The sequence below is a fragment of the Cynocephalus volans genome, chromosome 8 (genome assembly GCF_027409185.1).
Source record: "Cynocephalus volans isolate mCynVol1 chromosome 8, mCynVol1.pri, whole genome shotgun sequence".
Classification (NCBI taxonomy): domain Eukaryota; kingdom Metazoa; phylum Chordata; class Mammalia; order Dermoptera; family Cynocephalidae; genus Cynocephalus; species Cynocephalus volans.
In genome coordinates this window covers 30,625,470-30,639,832 of record NC_084467.1, presented here as the reverse complement: position 1 = coordinate 30,639,832, position 14,363 = coordinate 30,625,470, and positions in this window count along the sequence as shown.

The following is a 14,363-nucleotide window of genomic DNA, read 5'->3' as shown; positions in this document are numbered from 1 at the left end:
TGAGGAGGGCCTGAGAGCTCACCTGTCCTTGTGATTCCCAGGAGGATGTGTTTGCCCAACATCCCACAAAGCAACAGCAAGGAGTTAGTGCTGGGATCCGGCCTTCCTGACTCCAGTAGCTGCTCTGTCCCCTGCACTCTTGGCCAATGAGCCTGGAATTCTCTGAGGAGGGCTCAGTTCTCTGGCACTAACCCCGCAGCCCCGGCCCCCCCCCCCCACCTACTCCCAGGTGTGAGACCCGATTGCATTTACCTGGGGGAAGGCTTGCCGTCCTCCCCACAGGACCTGGGCCTGCCCCTCCGTCTTCGGCCTGTCTGGCAGCCCCCTTCTCCCCAGCATACATACTTGCCCACACTCTCTGCCTCACTGCGCAGGCCACAGTGCACAGGGCCTCCTGCTTTCTGCTCAGGAACGTGGCCTAGGCTCTTCCTCTGGGGTCCTGCCCTAAAGGCAAAGCCATTGGCAGCAGGGCTATGGACAGGCCAGGTGGGTGGCAGCTGGACAAAAATCAGACTCGTGAAGCTGGCTGGCTCTGCTCCAGGAATGAGGGTTTGGGCTCTCTGATGACACCAAATAGAGAGAGAGAGAGACTGTCAGAGAGAGCCCTGAGAGCTGCCTCGGCATTCCCAGAGCTGGTTGAGTGACTGCCCCTGCCACTGGGACCAGATCACAGACTCCTGTGTTGGCGGGAATTCTGATTCTCCCCACACATGAGCTCATGGGTGGCGAGGTGCCCAACCCTGCAGCTCATCGCTCTGGAATGTGTTCTCTGGGCTGACCTGCTTCAGTCCCCCCATCTCGCCACAGCCAGTGCTGCTGCCTGCTCTTGGCCCTTCAAAGTCAGGCATATTCCATAAAGGGCTTTTTTCTAAGGCTGGCAAATTGTGTAAGCACATCCGTGCACACGTGTGTGTGTGTGTGTGTGTGTGTGTGTGTGCAAGCGCCATGTGCACAAGCATCCTGTGTTCACAGGCAGGTTCGTGCACACTTGTCTCTAGGCATGAGTGGATATACATGTGCATATTCGTGTGCATATTGTGTGTTGTGTGTGCATATTCTATGCATGAGTAGTTTTTAAAGAACGCAGTGGGATCCGCTTGGGGCCCTGTGTAGCTGAACCTTATTTATAGCTCTCCTCTGTCTGGTTCGTTTCCTCTAACTTCCCTGCAGAATGATATGAATGAAAATGACACTATTGACTATCTTGGTAACCATAAAAGACCTTATAGAAATAAGATTTTTATAGTTTGTGGACTGGGAGAATCAAAAGACTAAGAGTTATGGACTCGGAGGGTGGGAGAGAATCAAGCTGAGGCAGTCGGAGAGGTCCCTGCGGTGGATCGTCGGCAGGTTTTTTAAAACAAACTCATATAAATAAAGTGATTGTCTTGAAAGAGTTATGAGAGCCCCGAAGCTGTTGGGCAATATCTCTGTGGCCTCTGCAAAGGCAGGGGGCGAGCGTGCTGTCTGCCTGAGAGGAAACCCTTGCTTTGTCTGAGTTCCTACTCTGGCCCCCGAGGAGAGGCAAAGGACACAGCAGCAGGACCAACACTGCCCTTTTTCTCCTGGAGACCTACAGTATTTGGCAGCCATGGGAGGAGAGCCCCATGGCTGGGCCCTCACTAGCTAGTGGTATCTGTGCACCCCGTGTGGGGAGCCAGCCCCTGAGGTTGAGCCTACAGATAGATTCTGGTCAGCAGCCCCTCTAAGCTTGAATGGAAAGGACCCTCTGACCCCATGATGGCTGAGCATTAGCACCCTGTACCAGGACATCCCCAGACCCTTCATGGAAAGCCACAACAACAATGACCCTGCATTGAGACCCCCTGAATCTCCCAGGCTGAGTCTGAGCAGGTCCGTTTTAGCAAAATCCAAACACAGTTGCACAAATCTTTACCAGCACTCACTTTGCATTTGCACATTTCAGAGATGAAACAAACCCATCCTGCCTTCAAGGAGCTCCTTATCTGGTTGGGAGGATAGAGAGGGGAAGCACAGATGGAAAAACATGCCCACGACTGACTGATGCATGGAAACCAGGACACACTCTCTCACTCAGGTACACAGGTACACAGGTAGGCAGGTACAGACCGAGACCAGTGTTGAAACTTGGTGACAAACTTACGATTTTGTTTATTGCAACAAATTAGGTACTGGGCCCTGGGTACATAGAGCTGAATCAGACTCAGTGCCAGCCCTAGAGGAGAAGTTCACACCCAGAGAGGAGAGGGACACTAGCCAGACAATCACAATACAATGTTAAGGGCTAAATTATACAAATGGCCCAGGGAGCCTGGATTACCTCTGCCTGGTCAGAGAATGCCCCACAGAAGAGGGACACACTTCCACAGAGCCTTGAAGGATAGGTAGAGTTCACTAGAAAGAGAAGGGAAGAAAGGGTATGCCTGGCAAGGGAAACAGCAAACACAGAGACCTGGAGGTGAGAAAATACAACGTGTATTGGGGAAACTGCTCATGTGTTCGAATGGTTTGCTGGCTAGCAGGAGGGGGTGAATATTGAAAGTATTGGGGGCAGATCTTGAGTCAGGGAGGAGGGGCGATTTGACCCAGGGATTCAGGCAGTAGCAGTGACACTGGATAGGGTCACATCAGAGGCAGAAAGGCAAGGAAAGATGGGAAAGGCTTCTCCCCAGATTTGCCATTGAAGACTGTTCCTAGTTCTGCTGATGGATTTTCAGACAAAGAGCAGGACGGCGCCCTTAGCAGCCAACCGGTCAGCAGCCCAGCTTCCCTGATGCCTGTCCTTCATCCTCCCCTCTTCTGCCAGTCTCCCCACTCTTCAGCCCAGCCCTCTGGGACAATGCTAGGTCCAGGCTCTCATCCACCTCGAAAGAGGCAATTCTGAAAACCAGAGAAAAGCCACTCTACCTGGTCAGACGGCCCTTTAGATATAACCACCGGGTCTAAAAGGCCATCCTGTCTCCTGTCTCCTCTCTCTGGGGACCTGGGGACACAGACTGAGGGCCAAGGAGTGCCTGTGGCACTTGTCAATGTCCTGACTTCTTGTCTGCAGGCACTGATTTCTCTCCTTCCTGATCTTTCAGGAGAGGTGCCCTGAATTCTACGCCGGGTCATTACAGAGCCAGTGGTGGAGACTCTTGAAGACCCAGCCCGCCTTGCTGCAGCCCCTTCAGACGCATCTGGGAGAGCAGTCTGACCGCCGCCCGCAGGTGCTGTCAGCCGGCCAGAGAGTGCCTGCATCCAGGCAAGCTGAGTGGGGCTCAGCCAAAGTGTGGCTGCATCCAGGCGAGCTGAGTGGGGCTCAGCCAAAGTGCGGCTGCATCTAGGCGAGCTAAGTGGGGCTCAATTCACACCGACTGGAGCCACGAGGCGAGTTTATGGCTCTTGATTACACCCAGCAGGGAGGCCTTCTTAGTGATGAGAGAGAAATATTCAACAACCTGTCTTTGCAATGTGCTGATCTCTTGGAGAGAGAGCTCAGAAGGGAGTGGAGGAAGGGCTTGAGAGAAAGAGAGATTTATGATTTATGAGTGAAGAGAAGGTGTTTTTCTTTTAATCCAGGGCTGCCCAAAACCCCCTTAACATTTCCTCTTTCTCCTCATTTGTTTTTGCTTTGGTGTAACTTTGAGGCAAAATGGTCCTATCCCTGTGGGCCTCTGCAAGCCAGTGTGGAAAGATGCGTGCCTGGGAGAAGCGTGGTCCATTCAGCCCTCTCAGCACTGGCTCAGAGCTGGGAGAGGCCCCAGGCAGCACTGCCTTCCGAGGCTCCTGCGTCACCCTCTTCGAAGCCCCTTCTCTCCCTTGCAGCACTTTTCACATTCTGCTTTACACTCAAACTGCATCTGCCGCACTGGCACCCAAACATGGGGCCTGGCTCCTAGTCGGTGCTAATAAATGAACAAATGGACAAATGGGCATGCGTCCGTCCTGCCTTCCCAGGCGAGGCCTCCTGGCCACCCGCAGCCCCCTTCCACGAACTCATACAACGTCACGCCAATTGTGTTTTTTGGATATAAGTGGGCAAGTGAATAATAGATTCCACACCTTATAGACCTTCAGCACTCTCACTGTGCTGCCCTCACTGTGCCGCTATTTCTGAAGCTCATTCTGGTTTTAAATGATACATCTGATGTCTCCAGAAAATGGGACACTGGGGAAAGAAAGGGGGCTTTTCCGGAACAACGTTTTTGTTGCTTCTTAATCATTCATAGGAACTAGAGTTTTAAATCACTGGATCTGAAAGCACCTCCCAGTGGATGGTCGTTGAGTGTGTGGTAGGGGGAGGGAAAGAGGGGTCCCAAATTTCTGCAAGAATCCTGAACTCTTCCTTCCCAAGCCATCAGAAAGGAGTCTGGGGACTGGCCATTTTCCTTTTTCCTCTCTCCACCCTCCTCAACTCCCAAGGGCTCTCTTATAGCCCAACCAAGACCCCTGCCACTTCCCTTTCTGCCTGTCTCTTTCCTTGAGGGGTGGGAAGGGGCATCTCAGAAGTAGAACAAGGCACCCTTGTCTTTATATAAACAACAGAATTCCGACCTCCAGGATGCGTCCTGGGTTCCTGTCCCCAGGGTGGGAGGGAGCCAGGAGTCCAGTTGGGGAGTGGGGGGTGGGTACCAGGCCTACCACCACCAGCAGAGGGGAGGCTCCAACCGAGGACCAGCTCCGCAAAGCACCATCTTCAAGGCCTGCAAGCTCAGTGTCTCTGCCTTGGGGATTAGGCATCTGGCCCACCCTGAGGCAGGCTGGGTCAGCAAGTGAGTGGGCTCTCCAGGCTCCAGGGTCCTGGGGTCGCCCGTCTGCGTCCCTGACCCCCGAGGCTGCAGAGACGGCGTCAGCCAGCTCCCCTTGCCTCTGGCTCTGTAAATCTTGGTATCCACCGAAAGGGGAGGGGGACAGCGCCACAGGGACGATGCGGGAGCTCCAAAACTTGACGCTGAAAGTTAATCCGCTGAAGCGTAGCCCAAAATAAGCGCACTGCCTAATGTGCCGGGAACTGGCGGTCGCAAGGCCGGGCTGCTAGCGGATGTCTGCGCTTCTCCGCCCGCCCGGAGCCTGCATTTAGCGCCAGCGAGGGAGTCTGGGCTGGAGCGCTGCGTTCACACCGACTCGAGCCGCGAGTTTATGGATCTTGATTGCACCCAGCAGGGAATCCTTTTTAGTGATGAGAGAAAAAATATTCAACAACCTGTCTTTGCATTGGGTGTGTTGGACACACTTCCCTGCTTCGGAATCAGACATATGTGAGTTGTGGGAGTAGAGCTGCTGTCAGCAGGCCAGAACGCGCCTCTCCTCCCCGCTCCTCCGCGTCCCCGCGCAGGGGGCGGGGAGCCCCGAGGGTCTGTGTGTGGCCGGCCCCAGCTCCGCGGGGACAGGACAGGCCGCCCCCCGGCGAGGCGCCCGCCCCGGCCCCCCGCCGCCCCCGCGGCCGGCCGCCCGCCTCCCTGCTCGGCCTGCGCCGCGCGCGCTGGGCCGTCCTCGGGGAGCCGGCTCCCGCGTGGGGCCCGCTGACAGCGCGCCCAGTCGAATATTGTATTAGTTGGTTGTGAGCTGTGTTCTCGTCAGGGTATCTGAGTTTCACAGAACAGACGGGGTGAGAGTTTTTGTGCTATATCCAGATTGGCTTAAAATAATGTCGTTTTTGTAGCTTATTAAACCACAGAAACTACACCAAAGTCATCTGCGCTGCTGCCAGCAAACTCTCTGAGTTGGGGTTGGGGCAAGAGCCCAGCTGGGCCCAGAGGTCAGGCCCCTCAGGTCTGGAGAGCCCGAGCCAGGGGGAAGGAGGGAGGAGTGTGGGCTTCTCTCACCACCTTCCTCCTCAGCTCTGACCTCCCAGGAGGAGGCGCAGGGGTCTGCCTGCAACACTGGGCCTCTCCCTGAGCCCAGAATGCCCTGGTGACATCCGAGAACTCAAGGACCACTCTGCCCTGGCTGCAGGGGGGAGCCTGCAGCCACAGGGGTGGCTTGGAGCTGAGGCGCTGCCCTGAAGGGAGGAGAAGGTGGCCACCGCCGGTAGCCAGGGGGAAAGGCTAAGAAATGGCAGGTTCGGACCCTATCTGGGGAGACCCACGTTTAGGCAGGGGGATGGAGTGCTTGCCCTCTTGTTCCAGTACTGCAGGGGAGAGGCAGGGCCTGGGGAATTGGGAAAGGGAAGGGTGCTGGGCAGCAAAGGCTCACAGCAGCCCTCCATGACCAGGAAAGCCTGCCCCTTTTTGTCTGACAGACACTTCTCCCCCGACCCCCAATCCCAAAAGAATGGCTACGTTCCCTACCTGCGGAGAGGGTAAAGACGAGGGCAAAGGCCTCTCATAAGACAGGCGAGGAGACCTGCCACTGCAGACCTTGTTCTCTGCCATCCTGCACGGATCTGAATGTCATAACCAGAGCTGCCATGTAAGGGCTTATCTAATTTAAACTACAAAGCCTATGAGGTCTGTACTATAATGATCCCCAATTGTCAGATGAGGAAACTACACTCAGAAAGAGTGATCTGCCCAAGAACAAAGTGGTAACGTTGGAATTTGAACCCCAGCTAACCCAAGAATGAGAGTTCTAACCACTGCACCACAGGGCCTCTCTGGTATTTGAGACTTAAGAATGATGTACAGCTCTGTTTCTCATGTAATCCCCTGAGTCTTTCAGAAATGGAGAAGCCTAAAGAAAGTGAAAACTATTCACAGGGAAATCAATACCTGCCCCCTATTTCCTGATTTGTCCACTGGCCATCCCTCTCACCTCCCACCTCCCCAGCCTCTAGTGTCCATCAGGAAAGAATCCAGAGCCAATCCAAATCTCTCCAGGGCCAGGCAATGCCCTGGGCTAGGGGAAGATGCTGTGGTCACTTCTTATAGCCTCCTCTGGATAGCCGTGTCTCAGTCACCAGGGCCACAGGCTCCTTTGCCCTCCTGAGGGGCCCATGGGTGTTGCAGGAGCTGCTCTTCCTCCCATGACCCATCCACCCAGGCACCCAAAAACCCAGGAGTCATTCTCAATGACTCCCTCCCACTCCCTGCCATGTCCAGTCTATCACCAATACTGAGACGTCTGCATCTTACAACACACCCCTCATCTCTACCCTTTCCCCAGCTCCACCCCAGCCCAGGCCTGACACCTGCCCTGGGCTTGTCGCATCACCCTGCTCACCAGCCTCCCTGCCTCCAGTCTTTCCCTCTCCAGTGCACTCTGCAGCCAGAGTGAGCCTTCCAGGGTGACCATGCCACTCTCCTGCATAAAACCCTTATCAAGGGCTCTACCACCTATGCTACAGGATGGAGGTCTCACGACTAAGCCTGGCCCACAAAGTCACTTCACACACCAGCCCCACTCACCTCTCTGCCTCACCCCCAGGAACCCCATACACTGACTTCCCAGGATGAACGGCCCTCCCAAACCCAAGCTCCTTTGGACCTCCCTGCTTTGACTCAGTTAGGATCACCTGCCTAATGCTCAGGCTTTGTGTGATCAACTTCACATCCTTCCCCCAAAAAGACCCACTGGAAACAAGGGCATGAGGCAGATGGAGAGCATCAAAGGAGTGGTGCAGAGGCCCATCCGGCAGTCAGAGGCCAGGGCACACCCTCCAAGCCCGGGAGGCAGTACTGCTCGGTGGTTAACACTTGGGCCTGAGCCCAGCTCTAGCCCCAGTATTTGGGCTCATCATTGAGCCTCTCTGTACCTCAGTTTCCACATCTGTAAAATGAGGTAATAATAGTACCTACCTCCTAAACTGCTTGCAAGGATTAGAGTAGTTAGTATATATACAGGGCCTGAAACAGGCTTGGCATATGGTAAGTATTACATAAATGTTAACTGCTTTTATTATTATCACCTTGCATGACCCATCCAGGCCTCACTTCAACAGACTTTTGATCTCTGATGACTCCAACAATTCTCTCTCATGCACACACCTCCTCCCACACATACATGCCCAGATTCATATGTTCGGATCCACATACATGCACATGCACACGCACACATGTACACAAGCACCCACATGCTTCCACACCAGCCTCCCCCACCTCAGAACTCTTTCTAGTCCTCTTTGCACTTTGTAGTCCTCTTCAGCTGCAGATTCAGGGCCCTGGTCTCTAACTCTCTACCCCTTTGCCATATCAAAATTCGAAGTCAGGAGATCCCCAAGAACCTCACCCAGGTTCCTCCCACCACCCAAAGGATTAGGCACATGGCACCCCCAGCTAGTCCCTGCCACCCACCCCCGCCCTCTACCCCCGCACACACACTGCTCAGTGGGTGGGGTGCCCACGCTTGGTGGGGAGAAGGAGTGAGGCAGGTGCAGCTTAACCAGCAGGCATGCTGACAAATGGAGATGGTCCCTGGGACGATGGGGAGCTCCTTGTGAGATGATTCCAACTCAGGAATGATTCCAACTCCTTTTTCAGCTCCTGTTCCAGCAGCTCCCACCCAGCCCCCCACAGCAGACCCAGGGGACAGGAGGTCCCACCAGAGTTAGACATTTTTGTTTCCTGGGGAGTTTGCTGTAGTCTGCTCTGCAAAGAGTTGAGGGCACTCCGGATCTTCATTGATGAGCAGCAGGTAGAATTTCCCTCGTGGCCTCACAGAAGCTTCTAGACAGTGCCCTTGCACACCAGGAACCTTCATAACACCCAGGTCAGCCTAGCACCTTTATGCATCCAAGCTTCTGTTTCAGGGAGAAAAAGAGGGGCTATTTTCAGTGAGGCAGAACCAAATTCAAATCCATCACCTCCCCACTGTGTGATTTCAGGAAAATCACTTGACCTCTGTGAGCCTGTTTTCCTCCTGGCTGTTGTGAGGAGTGACAAGGAAAATGGATAAGAATGTGCTAGAGAATTCTGAAGCACCAGACAGATGGAAGGTTGTTTACCATCACCTTGGGGGCTGTGCTAGCCATCTTCACTTCATTTTCTGCCCTGCTCTATGCTCCAGGAGCCTCACATCTATGAAGTGTTTCACCCAGGCCCCCTTGGCCTCTGGATTCCAGTCCAAGCCACCTAATGTGGAGCACCAGCAGGAGATGGAGGTCAGGAAAAGAGAGAGGTTGGGAATGTGTCCTCATTTCTTCTCTGGCTCACTGCACTCCAGCACTGGCTGTGATATTCCATGAACATAACTCTATCCAGTGGCCCCTCTTCTGTCACTCCTTCCCTTGCCCCTTCAGGCCTAAAAGTAACCACAACTTCCTTCCTCTTGTTACTAACATCCAGATGCTTCCACCATCTCTTAACCCTTCCTCTCCCTCTCAAATCAAAATCTCTTCAGTTAAGCCTTTTGGGTGTACCAACTTCTCCAAGCTGATCCCAGTGCAGATCCTAACTGGACCTTCCAGCACCTCCCATGTTCACCCCAGCTGTTCTGAGTCTTGAAGATGCCCTGGGCTCCCCATCCTGCTACTCCTGCTTGTCGAATCTTTGTGGATTTGGGTCACCGAGGACCCAGCAGGATGGAGCTGGAGAAGATAGGAAGACAGGAGGGGACTAGAATGATTCTAGGATGGCTGCCCCACTGGTCCTTGCAGCAGAAGGAGCCTCATCCCCACGCTCTTGCTGCCAACACTCCCCCCAGGCAGAGTGGGCAGCCTGTCTGGGTAAAGACCTGCCCAGACCCTACAGCCCGAGGGCGGCCCCCTAGGAGACTCAGGCCAGGAGTAGCCTTTGTTTCTCATACCTGGAGCTCAGAGCCCGCTTTGCCTGCTTGGTGGAAGCTCTGGTTTAATTAGGGATCTTAGGAGAGAATTCTCTCTTGTTATTTTCTGAATAAATTAAGGAAGTAACTTTGATGCAATATCATTTTCATCTAATCAGGAACATTCTGAAATTACCATATTGTTTTCCATTAGAAACCCCATCGGTCCCCAAATCAGATAACCAGGTTGAAGGCTGCCAAGGCCCTTCTGTCCTGGGGCGGGTGCATGCTGTGAGGACAGAAGGGACTTGCTGCTCCTGCCTGCATCCCTGTTGAGTTCATGAGATTACTCATGGCTCTTAGCAGAGCTCAGCCTTCGCCAGGGCTAGGAAGGGGTCCCCCAGGCAAAGGGCAAAGGAGGGCCCAGGGAGGCCTGCAGAGCAGGTTGGGCTGGATCAGAACCTGCCCAGGAACTTCCTTGCAGTTCAGCTGGGAAGGAGGAAAGGTGAGGCCCTTATCTGGAGTCCCCACTCCCACCCCTACCTGGCAGCCTCACAGGGGTAAGAGGAAGGGGGTTCATCAGGCCCCAGCCTCACCAGGGAGCAAAAGAAAGGAGACCTGGGATCCAGCATCTGAGAAAAGTCTGGAGACCGCCCATGCAAGGTGGGGCCCGAGGCTGCTGGGAATTTGTGAAATTTCCCACAAAGGCAATTCAGAAATCTCTGATAAAGTTCCCTGAAGGCTTGAGCTGAGGGATGCCAAGACCACAGCAAGTCTGAGACCCGTGCAGAGGAAGATGAGAGACTCGCAGGGCTGGACCACCTTCAAAGCAACATCACCGCCACTGTCCCAGGTCTCCTCCTTGAGGGCACTCTCCAGTCCTTCAGCAAGGGTGGGGAGCTAAGGCCAGCTGCAGCGTCCAGGGCATGACCTGAGCCCTGGCCGAGATCCATTCCAGGGCTGTGTGACATGTGCAGTGAGAGACCCATGTGCGTCCTTAAGAAAAGATGGCGATGTTACAGAAGTGCCTTTGTTGTTCTGTTTGCCCCTATTCATTTTTTGTCTCAGTGACTCTCTTTAACCCTTACTTCTATATTCCAGCCTCTCTCTCCCTCCCTCCCTCGCTCCCTCTCTCTCTCTCTCTCTCTCTCCCCTCCTCCTTTCAAGCATTCACTACCCACCATGCTTCAAGTCTTCAAGAAGTCAAGACCTTTACCCAAAACTCAGAAAGGACAACCTCCACCCCCAACAGGGGTTCCACCTGGCTCTGCTTCTTCCAGTGCTAAAGCAGGAAACTGAGGGAGTGTGAGCTGCTGGAGAGGAATCTGAGACACCACAACACTCCCACCACCACCCTAGAACCAAGAGAGCGCTACCAGGCATTGACCTCCATCCAAAGCCAGCGTGAAGGAGAATGGGGGGGTGGGAGAGACTGACACGGAGGAGGGAGGGTGGCTTTCACATGGCAGAGAAAAGAGTGTGTCAGGCAGAAGGGGGAATGGACAGGTGGGGAAGGGTCCAGGGCATATAATCTCAGGACAGAGTGGCAGCCAGCCCAAGGGTCTTGCAAAGCCCCAGAGTCACTGGGTGTTCTTTGAAAGTAGTGAGTTATTCTCCTTGTCTCTGGGCCCCAGAGCTCAGCAGAAGGTCAGACACACAGAAAGCCCAGGAAATATTTGCTGAACTGAATAAATAACTCAGAATAACATGCTGAGATAAGCTAAGGATCTTTATAAGAATGAAGGGGAGAGGGGGCTCTGGATAGCAGCTCAGATCCACGAGGCCAGGAAAGGCAGCCACCAGGAGGTGCTCTGGAGAGTCCTGGGCAAATGCTTTCTGCCCCTGTTCCCTGTGGGGTTGGGGATTCTGAGCCCGCAGACCAGGAGCATGGCCAGAAAAGGTCACAGCTCACATGTAGATCCATTCATTCATTATGCAGAAGTGTCCGAAGGGCACTCTTCATGCAAAGCTCCTGGATGAGGTCTACCTCCTCCCAGGTGTGTGGATGTGGGATGCATATGGGGGTGGTGGGTACAAGTGTGTGTAGGGGTGGAGCAGGTGCGGTTGTAGACTGAGTGCAATGGGAGTAGGTGAGAATGTGTGTGAAAGGCCTGAGTGTGTTTGCAGGTGTAAGTGGAGACAGCTGGGGGACAAAAGGACAAAGCAGGGACAGTGGAAGGGGACCAAGGGCAGCCCCCAACCAGGAGGCTCTGAACCAGGACCCATTGCTACTGTGCAGCTCATTTTCTGCTCTAGCTCAGCAGACATTGGCTGGGGGGGGGGGGGTTCTTCTAGAGACCTTGCCTATGGATTTCCAGAACCCACACAGCTCCTGGGGGCCACCCCACTCCCCACCAAGCCCACAGTCAACCACGTGACTTTGACAGACCACCTTACCACAATGTCCCTGGCTCAATAGGAATCTGAAATTACCAAGAGTACCAAGAGGTGTTTTAATATATTTGGTTTGATAAGTACTTCCCACAGCCTCTTCTGGCTTTTCTGGCTGTAATTTCCAAATTGGTGCTAGCTAGCATGCAGTAGGCCTTCTTCTGCTGGCCCACACTGCTGGACCTCCTTCTTCCTGACTTCCACCCCCTGTCCCAAGCTGAGATAGGTCTCCAAGCTCCCTTGGTCACTTGAGAGTACCGCCTTCCCTTCCCTAGACCACAGGTCTTGCACACAATTTCAGTCCTAAATTACTCTCCCCAGCCCCAGCCCTACCTCTCTGCTGCTCTTCCAAATGCCCCAGCCTCCTAGGGACCCAGGGAGGGGGTGGGATCCCTCAGGGTCCCCAGGGTTCACTATAGGCTGCTTCCAGAAGAAGTATCCAGTTCCCTGCCTGAGCCTGGCTGGGAGCCAGCCTGCGCGTTGGGACGCCCCTGCCATGGCTGGCTGAAGCTTGTTGTCTAACCCAGCCTGGGGGTACCTGGGGCAGGCAGGGAGGGTGGCCTGGCAGGGCTCAGAGAGCAGGCACACCCTGGGTGAGGTCATGCCTGCCTCACACCTCTGGTATTCCGGCTGATCGCTATCTCCTCCCCCCAGCCCTCAGGTTCCTCCACAGAGATGCAGGCGAAAAAGAGGTGCTGATACTACAGTCTGGCCCCAGGCAAGACCAAGCTGCGCTGAGCCTCAGCCTGCCTGTCTATGGCTCCCACCGCCACCCCCGCCTGCCTCCTGCCTCCCCACCAGGTGCACAGACAGACAGACAGACAGACAGGACTGGCTGCCCCCTGGGAGGGATGCCCACTTCCCAGCACGCCTCCCACACCGGGTTGCGCCTTGCCTCACAGCTGGATGTCCAGAGAAGGAGGCTCCCTCCTGTTCCTCACCCAGGAAGCCAGGCAAGGAGCAGGGGGCCTGGAGGGCAGCTTCCCAAAGGCTTCCCCTCCCTTATCCCACCCTCTTGGCCTCCTCACCTCTACCTCAAATAAACTTTAATCATTCTGGCAATCATTATCAATAGAGGAGCCATATGATGTATCATGCACTTGTGAGAATGAGAGGAGGACCATCATAAACCAGATTGTCCCAGTAAATTGGGTATATGGTTGCCCTAATTACTGAACCCCTACTGAGTGCTGGGCCCCCAAGAAAATCTGCGGGCACTGGTGAGAGCAGACTGTGGGAAAGCCGAATTGTTTAGCCTGGGGTTCTCAGGAGCCAGAGAAGGGTCCTGCCCTGGGTCCTTCTTAACAGAATGAAGGGTAGTGTGAGACTCCCTAGGGGATCAGAGAGGGGGGACAAATGCCACCAGCTCTCAGGAGTCTTGCTTATGTTTCTTGTTCTCTTTTCTAGCCCCATCCCTGACCTGGCCCCTGAGTCAGGGAAATCCAGGCTCTAAGACAATGGCAGGGCAGACTCTTTGGGAGGGATGCAATGGGAGGAATGCAATCTTCCCAGGTGACTGAGACGTCCTCTCCCTTTCCATCCCACCTTCACAGCCCCAACACACACACCCCTCCACTCCCTTCTCCTCCTGTCTCCTTCACACACTAAAGCTCTGCCAGTGGTTCTTAAAGTGTGGTCCCTGGGTCAGCAGCAGCATCACCTGGGAACTCGTTAGAAAAGCACATTCTTAGGCCCCAGACCAGACTTACTGAATCAGAAACTCCAACAAAATTGCCCTAAGGGGTTTGTTTGTTAAGCCACGCTCTGTTCTTCCCAAACTCTAATGGATGTACAGATCCCCTGAGGACCTATTCAGATACAGATTACGGGGTGGAAATGCAGATTAGGATTCAAGAGGTCTGGCTAGGGCCTGATATTCTGCATTTCTTAGAAGCTCCCAGGTGAGGCTGATGCTGCTAGTCCTCGGACCACAACTTGCAATAGCAAGGCTCAGTACACCCTGGTTCTCAATCCTGGCTGCACATTAGAATCAATCACCTGGGGAGCCTTTAAAAAGAACGGTACCTGGGCCCTGGCTCCAGAGATCCTGATTTAATTGATCTGAGGTGAGACAGGAGCATGGGCAGGTTTTACAGTCTCCCAGGTGTTTCTAATACACATCCGACATTCTCAGCCTGGCATGATAAGGGGACCTGAGGGGCACACATACACCCCATGTACCCATTCACCCTCTGGGACCCCCGTCTCTCTTCAGTCTTCCTTATTCCCTTCCACATCTCCTTGCCCACATCTGCACAGACTCTGACACATCTGCACAAGCACATGGACAGACAGACAGATGTAGGCTCAGACACAGGTGGGCAGAGAGCAGGCATGAGTGTGTGTACACAAGCAAAGACACACATGGA